Below are 7,287 nucleotides of genomic sequence, written 5' to 3' on the forward strand. Positions count from 1 at the left end.
GATACCTACTAGCTTGGGTAAGTTACTTACCCACTGTGTGCCTCAGTTTCCCTAACAATAAAGCAGAGATGATAATAGATGGTAATAGAACCAAATCCATCAGGTTGTTATTAGGATCAAATGAGTAAATATCACAGGAAGGTTAAGAACAGTTTCTGGCACATGGTGCTATATAAATATTTGCATTATCAGATGAAGAATGTTTGGAATCAGTAGTCTTGAAAGAAATTTAGGTTGAACAATCCTTGAAAGAATTTTGGAAAACTATGTACTTTAAAGCTGACACCTTTAACTTGATATTAAAAATTTCATTATTTAAATAACTGTAAAGGACATAATTTCTGGCGTACTGTAAATATTAATATTTTAAAATAAAATTTGTGTCACTTTTCAGAATGTATCCACTAGAATCTAAGTGCCACGGAAATTTTATACCCACTTTATCCACTTAAAACTAATACATACACAAGCTCTTCTTAACAGCTGTAAATTTGATATCATAGTTCCTCCTTAAACTTGTTTTTTGCTCACTCTACTCACAGAATTTTAACATAATGAAATGTTTTATATACTTTAAAATATTTTATTGATCACCATGCCATACTTCTCTATAGTAAAACTATGCCCTTAATTGGAACTAAAATGCTAAAATTTCCTCTGACTGTAAGAAGCTATGTTAAATAACTTTCATGCCTTGTTTTACAATCCTTTACCCTCTTTCTCTCCCCTTTAGCTGTTGCTGCGGCAACCTGTTATATTATGAGATTGAGGATGAAGACATGTAGCTATAACTGCATTTCCTTATCTCTTTTTTTTTTTCAAATTTTTATTTAAATTCTAGTTGGTTAACATACGGTGCAATACTGGTTTCAGGAGTAGAAGTCAGTGGTTCATCACTTACACACAACACCCAGTGCTCATCACAAACGCCCTCCTTAAACCCCATCACCCATCTAGCCCATCCCCCACCTACCTCCCTCCATCAACCCTCAGTTTGTTCTCTGTCGTTAAGAGTCTCTATGATTTAAAAAAAAAAAGTCTCTGTGATTTGTTTCCTTCTTTTCTTTCCCCCTCCTATATGTTCATCTGTTTTGCTTCTTAAATTCCACATGAATGATATCATATGGCATTTGCCTTTCTCTGACTGACTTACTTCCCTTAGCATACATAATACCCTTTAGCTCCATCCACATCATTGAAAATGGCAAGATTTCATCCTTTTTGATGACTGAGTAATATTTCATTGTATATCTACCACATCTTCTTTATCTACTCATTAGTCGATGGACATTTGGGCTATTTCCATAATTTGGCTATTGTTGATAATGCTGCTATAAACATCAGGTGCATATACCCCTTTGAATCTGTATTTTTGTATCCTTTGGGTGTTGGGTGAATACCTAGTAGTGCAATTACTGGATTGTAGGGTAGCAAAAAAAAAAAAGTGCAGCATTTGCAGGGCTCCTGGGTGGCTCAGTGGGTTAAGGCCTCTGCCTTCAGCTCAAGTCATGGGATCGAGCCCCACGTCTGACTCTCTGCTCAGTGGGGACCAGCTTTCTCTCTTTGCCTGCCTCTCTGCCTACTTGCTATCTCTGTCAAATAAATAAATAAAATCTTAAAAAAAAAAAAAAGTGCGGCATTTGCTTATCTCTTGCTTTCTGCCTCAAGGCTGTTACCTCTGTATGTATATTCCCTCAGGAAATTAAATCCTCTGAGGCAATCCTTGACCAATAAAGATAACCAGCTCAATAATAAACCCTATTTTAACTATCCCTCCTATGCTTCACTCTCCCCAGCTTCCCACTCCTGTTCTCTAGAATCTCTTACTAAAATATATGACTTGTATAGAAGGCCTTATCTCAGGCCTGGCTTTTAGGGAACCTAAGCTAAAAACATAAGAGTTAACAATTATTTTAAAGATTTTATTTATTTATTTATTTATTAGAGGGAGAATTAGAGAGAGAGAGAGAGGGCATGAGAAGGGGCACGGTCAGAGGGAGAAGCAGAATCCTTGCCAAGGAGGGAACCTGATGCGGGACTCCATCCTGGGACTCCAGGATCATGACCTGAGCCAAAGGCAGTCGCTTAACCAACTGGGCCACCCAGGCACCCAACAATTTTTTTTAATTTAAAAAATTTTTAAACATTTTTCCAGATTCAGTTATCACTATAATCGATCAAAACAGTAAGCATTGGAGCGCCTGGGTGGCTCAGTGGGTTAAAGCCTCTGCCTTCGGCTCAGGTCATGATCCCAGAGTCCTGGGATCGAGCCCCACATCGGGCTCTCTCCTCCGCAGAGAGCCTGCTTCCTCCTCTCTCTCTGCCTGCCTCCCTGACTACTTGTGATCTCTCTCTCTGTCAAATAAATACAATCTTTTTAAAAAAACCAATAAGCATCAATTATTAAATATAAAAGTAAAACTTTATTGGAAGTCCATCTATTAGTGACAAAACTTTTTAAAAATATGGTTCATGTATCTGAGGGAAGAATGTTACTTATGGCTAGCAGGATTCAGCATTAACTTTTATATCAAAAACAATTCTCAAAATGTTAAAAAACCTCATTCTCAGTTTCTGAGCACCTGCAAATTTTTTATTAACTCATTAATTAGGACCAGCAAAATGACACAACCCATTCAAAGGAGGATATAAGAAATGTCCATCTTTATTGTCAGTAACAAAAAGGAATCCGAAAGAAGGCTGCTAAATCAAATACAAAACTGGTTAGTGATCTATCTAGCCATCACATTTAAGGTTATCTTCTCCCTGGGAAAGAAATCATTTTCATCTTATTAGTTTTCTTATAAGTTAACATCTAACTCCATTGAGTTTTAAAATGTCTGTACCCTTTTAATTTTTTTTAAAGTCTAGATATTTTATTTGTCTCCACGTTTTTTTTTTTAAAGATTTTATTTATTTATTTGACAGAGAGAGAGATCACAAGTAGTCAGAGAGACAGGCAGAGAGAGAGAGGGAAGCAGGTTCCCTGCTGAGCAGAGAGCCCGATGTGGGGCTCGATCCCAGGACCCCGAGATCATGACCTGAGTTGAAGGCAGAGGCTTAACCCACTGAGCCACCCAGGCGCCCCTGTCTGTACCCTTTTTAATAGTAAATGTAAACCAAATTAAGTTATAGTCTCTTGGAAAATCAGAAAACCCTTTATGCAAGCTTGTTACAACAACGCTCTACAAAAACATTAAAAGTTTCAAACAATTTTCCTTAACACTAGTTATTATTTTTAGAAATATAAATGCTGAGAAATGTTCACATAAATAAATACATGGGAATGGAAGGAGTTTTGTTATTGCGATGGCATTAAATTCTTTAAACTCTTAACTGAGTGATATGCCCAAAAATCACAGTGCTCTAACATCAAAAATGTCAAATGATATATCAGTTGATAATTCAATTAGGTCATCTTTCAATCACGTTGTAAGCAAAGAAGTAGAAAATATTTACTTTGTGAAAGAATTTGTTGCTCATTCATTAGTCATTTTCTTTCTCAGTTTCTGGGAAGTATGCCACAAAGACTTATAAAATACTTGTTAACTGCATCTCAGATTTTTCCCTTGCCTTTGAGGTATACTGTATAACCCAATTCCTCAGAAATGGCTAAAAAAAAAATCTTTGCCAATCCGACATACTTTGAGGGGAGGTGGGTGGGGGGATGGGTAAAATAAGTGATGGGGATTAAGGTGGGTGCTTGTGATAAGCACCAGGTGTTGTATGGAAGGGCTGAATCACTATATTGTACACCTGAAACTAACATGACGCTATATGTTAACTGGAATTTAAATAAAAACTTTTAAAAATATACTTCAACAAAATCTATTTATCTTACGTGATTTAAGTATGTTTTAATCAAACACTTGGTTTTCATTCAATTTATGGGAAAAGTTTTATGTATTACCTAATTGGCCAAGTCAGTCTTCACTGTTAAATCAATCAGCTGCATCAGACTTCCTTCAGAGACTTCAGTTTGGAGATTTGGAATAGGTGTTTTAAAATTGAATATATTGGCATATAAATTACATACAATAAAATGTGTGTTTACAGTACAATGAGTTTTGTCAAATGTATACGCCTGTGTAACCAACACTTCCATCACCACAGAAAGTTCCCTCCTGTGCCATTACAAGTTAATTCCCTCCTGTGACCGCTGCCCCATCCCCGCCACCCCCTTCTGCCTGCCTCCTAGATAACCACTATTTGATTTCTTAGACTGTAGGTAAGTTTGCCTGTCCCGAAACTTAATACACATGTATTCTTCTTTTTTATGGTCTATTTTTTCACACAGCATGTTTTCAAGAATGCATCCATGTTGTTCCATGTATCAGTATCATGGTATCACAGTATCACATGTATACATGTATACATGTATCATGTATCAGTAGTTTTTGTTCTTTTTTATTCTGAGAAGTATCCTTGGTATGAATATGCCACAATTTATCCATTTACTTGTTAATAGACTTTTAGGTTGTTTCCAGATTTTGGATATTATGAATAAAGTTGTTATGAACATTCTTGTACAAGTTTTTGTGGGTTTTAAGATTCTTAAAATTTATTTGATAGAGCACAAGCAGAAGGATCAGCAGGCAGAAGGAAAGGGAGAAGCAGTCTCCCCGCTAAGCGGGAAGCCTGATGTGGGACTTGATCCCAGGACCCTGGGTTCATGACCTGAGCCGAAGGTAGCTGCTTAACCAATTGAGGCACCCAGGCACTCCTACAATTTTGTTTGTGGACCTCTGTTTCATATAATCCATATAGTCATGATATTGGAATTGGTGGGTTACATAGTAAGTGCATTTTTAACTTGATAAACTCCCAAACTGTTTACCGCAGTGGTTGTACCCTTTTACATTCCCACCAGCAGTATACAAGAGTTGCTCCACATCCTCTCCAACACTTGGTATCATCAGTCTTTTTAATTTTAGCAATTCCAGCAGGTAGGAAATGCTATCTCCTAGCTCTAATCTGCATTTCTCTGATGCCTGATAATATCATACATTTTCATATGCTTATTGGCTATTCATATATATTCTTTTGTGGAGTATCTCTTTAAGTCTTTGCCCAGGGGCAACATCGTAATTCCATTTTTCAGTTCAAATAAACACGTTAATATGAATCTCTGTTGACAACTATCCTAGCTCCAAATTCTAAGATTAATTCTGAATTCTAAAAGATGAAGACTTGCCCTGAGTTTGCCAACCAGATAACTTTAAACTTTCTTCTATGCTTCCTTAGAATTCTCCCTTGGGAGAGATGCCTTTCTAAATAATAATTGGGGAATGGAAGAAGAAAATTTTCAACATTTCCACTGTACAACTTGTCTGAATTCAGAACAGCTCCAAATGGGGCAAACTGCTCATTTCTAATGTCAAATTTTGCTCCTAATAGAACTATGCTTAAGACAGAACTAGGGACAGGACAAAAAGCTTTAATCATGGAAGCTTAGTAGTATTTCAGTTTTACTTTGGTACCCTCAGAGGTTTTTACACGATAGAGCAATGCACCCCATCAAGATTCAAAGTGAGAGGTATGCTTTTTTTTTTCCCCCAGTAAAGTGGGGAAAAGTGAATAATGAAAATGGAGGAGGGAATGATAACACTTCCTGGGAAAACTTTTTAAAATCGTGTTTAAGGGGCACCTGGGTGGCTTAGTGAGTTAAAGCCTCTGCCTTCGGCTCAGGTCATGGTCCCAGGGTCCTGGGATGGAGCCCCACATCGGGCTCTCTGCTCAGCGGGGAACCTGCTTCCTCCTCTCTCACTCTCTGCCTGCCTCTCTGCCTACTTGTGATCTCTAACTGTCAAATAAATAAAATCTTTAAAAATAAATAAATAAATAAATAAATAAAATCGTGTTTATATATATACCTAAAAAGTTACCATTTAAACCACTTTTAAGTGTACACGTCTATGGCATTAAATACATTCACATCATTATGCAACCATCACCACTGTCCATCTCCAAAATTTTACCATCTTTCTCAACTGAAATTCTGTAAACACTAGTTCTCCACTTCCCCTTTTCCTCAGCCCCTGGCAACCACATTCTACTTCAACTATGAATTTGACTGATACCCCATATGAGTGTGGCCATACAATATTTATCCTTTTTGTTACTGGCTTGTTTTACTTAGCATAACGTCTTCAAGGTTCATTGATGTTATAGCATGCCTTCATTTCTAAGACCGAATAACATTCTGTTGTATGCATACATCATATTTTGTTTATCCATTCATCCACAAAGGTATGCTGGAATTACTTCCATCTTTTGGCTATCACGAAAAAGGCTATGAAAAAGGCCATTCAAATCTCTGCATTCAGTTCTTTTGGGTATATACCCAGAAGTGGAATTGGTGCATCCTACAGTAATTCTATGTTTAATTTTTTGAGGAATCCTGGGAAATCAGTTTTAAGAAAAATGAGCTGAATATCAATTCACTTAAGTTTCTGTGTTCATGTATCTCTTATAAAGTCTGTACCCCAGATTGAAAACTCCTGTTCTGAGTCACACCTTGGGACATAGGGGAGGTAATGCAATGTGTGGTCGGAAAAAAGCATGAGTTTGAAGTACAATAAGCATGGTTAGAATTCAGTATTTACTTAGAAACTGTGGGCAAATCAATTCCCTCTCCATGGTTTCCTTTTCCATTAATGAGGCTAACAATACCTATCCCACAGAACTATAAAGAGAATAGATGAAAGGAACCTACCGGAGAGGTTGACAATTCACTTGAACTACATTGTTCTGGGACCTTGGTACACAGGGCAGAGGTCCTCTGCCCTAGAGAAGCATGGCCACCTGGTAACAGCCACAGATGTGCAGAGAACTGCAATGTAATGTAGTGTGAGGCCAGGACTGATGTGCTTGTGGGAGTAGGTACAGGGGATACTTTCTCCTCATGAGAAAGGTCAGGAAGGACTCTCAGGAAGAGGGAGCAGTGGGAGCAAGCCAAGCAAAGACACAAAAGCATAAAAAAGCATGTTGTGAGGGGAACTTGAACAAATTTGGTGTCACAACACGAAATGTAAAGACATGAACAGAACAAATGTAGCTGACGAAGCAGGCAGCTTTTTTTTTTAAGATTTTATTTATTTATTTATTTATTTGACAGACAGAGATCACAAGTAGGCAGAGAGGCAGGCAGAGAGAGAGAAGAGGAAGCAGGCTCCCTGCTGAGCAGAGAGCCCGATGATGATGATGATGATGATGATGATGCGGGGGCTCCATCCCAGGACCCCTGGGATCATGACCTGAGCCGAAGGCAGAGGCTTTAACCCACTA

The sequence above is a fragment of the Enhydra lutris genome, unplaced genomic scaffold, assembly GCF_002288905.1.
Source record: "Enhydra lutris kenyoni isolate GAN:26980312 unplaced genomic scaffold, ASM228890v2 scaffoldscaffold9, whole genome shotgun sequence".
In the NCBI taxonomy this organism is placed as follows: Eukaryota; Metazoa; Chordata; class Mammalia; order Carnivora; family Mustelidae; genus Enhydra; species Enhydra lutris.